General features: G+C 35.6%; 1 non-coding gene across 1 annotated transcript; it reads left to right on the forward strand.

The window, feature by feature from the left end:
• The first annotated feature begins 1,032 nt into the window (after nucleotides 1–1,032).
• Nucleotides 1,033–1,168, forward strand: LOC123860582 (U4 spliceosomal RNA). The gene has a single exon (XR_006794715.1). It is a non-coding gene; the product is annotated as a U4 spliceosomal RNA (small nuclear RNA).
• Nucleotides 1,169–1,671: the final 503 nt, after the last annotated feature.

Consider the following 1,671-nt stretch of genomic DNA (forward strand, 5'->3'; position numbering starts at 1 on the left):
GTCATATAAAATTTAGGCAGGTCTTTTTAAACTTTATGAAAAACACTGAATTTTATTGAATTACATTGAATTAAAAGTATAATCTTGAGGGAACCTAAGATGTTAACTATCTTAACCTATAAGCACTATAGAAAACTCACCTTTTATTTTATTTAATAATTTTAAACAATTTGATCATGAGTTTTATTCTTAATTTTGGTCACACTTATTATTAGGTAACATTTGTAAAATCAGGTTTATTTTTTATTTTGAGTTCATTTTTTGTATGACAAGGGGAAGGGGTCCAACTTTATTTTGCATGTTAACATCCAATTGGCTTAACACCATTTGTTGAAAAGACTTTTTTTCTGTTTGAATTTTCTTGAGACTCTTGTCAAAATTCTCCTGACCATTGAAAGGTTGTTGTGGAGCTCCCAGCTCTATTCCATATATATGTGTCAGCACCACACGTTCTTAGTAGCTTTGTTGTAAGTTTTCCAATTGAGAAGTGTGAGTCCTCCAACTTTGTTCTTTTTCAATACCATTTGCCTTTTTATTTTTTAAAAGATTTTATGTATATTTGAGAGAGAGAAAAAGAGAGAGCACAAGCAAGGGGGAGGGGCAGCGGGAGAGGGAAAAGCAGACTTGCTGCTGAGCAGGGAGCCCAATGTGGGGCTTGATCCCAGGACCCTGGGATCATGACCTGAGCCGAAGGCAGATTCTTAACAAACGACTGAGCTACCCAGGTCCCCCAGAGTCATTCTTCTTTATGGCTTTCTAGCATAATACTAAGAAGAAGAAATATTTTAATGCATTAAGGTCCATGAAAAGAAGGTCACCCTTGAAAAGCAGTACATTGATTTTCCACTGTAGGACCTTGCTTCACTCATTCATAATTTGGTTAAATTGTAGCATCTTTAAGATGCTAGAATAGAGGGTACACATCACTCATAACCATTTCTGCTATCACTATACCTATTAAACAACAATGACCCATTCCCTTCTTCTCCCAGCCCCTGGCAACCGCCCTTCTCCTTTCTGTCCCTATTTATTTGCTTTGCGCAGTGGCAGTATTGTAGCCAATGAGGTTTATCCGGGGCACGATTATTGCTAATTGATTATTCTAGGTACTTCATAGAAGTGGAATATACAGTGTTTGTCTTTTTATGACTGGCTTATTTATTATTATTATTATTTTATTATTATGTTCAATTAGCCAGCATATAGTACATCATTAGTTTTTGATGTAGTGTTCAACGATTCATTAGTTGCATATAATACCCAGTGCTCATCACCAAACGTGCCCTCCTTAATACCCATCACCCTGTTACCTCATCCCCCCACTTGCCTCCCTTATGTAACCCTCAGTTTGGTTCCCAGAGTGACTGGCTTATTTCACTTAACATAATGTCCTCAAGGTTCACCCATGTTGTATCATGTGTCATAGTTTCCTTTTTTTTTAATGATATTCCATGACATATACATATTACATTTTGTTTACCCACTCATTCTTTGGTCAAAGAACACTTAAGTTACTTTCACTTTTTGGTTATTGTGAATAATATTGCTATGAACATCGATGTTCAAATATTTCTTTGAGATGCTGCTTTCAGTACTTTTGGGTATGTATCTAGAAGTGAAATTGTTCTATGGTAGTTATATTATAGACTATTGTAACAGTGCATTATACAG

The sequence above is a fragment of the Mirounga angustirostris genome, unplaced genomic scaffold (assembly GCF_029215605.1).
Source record: "Mirounga angustirostris isolate CCGP_5_RB_7025 unplaced genomic scaffold, mMirAng1.0.hap1 SCAF_4, whole genome shotgun sequence".
NCBI lineage: Eukaryota > Metazoa > Chordata > Mammalia > Carnivora > Phocidae > Mirounga > Mirounga angustirostris.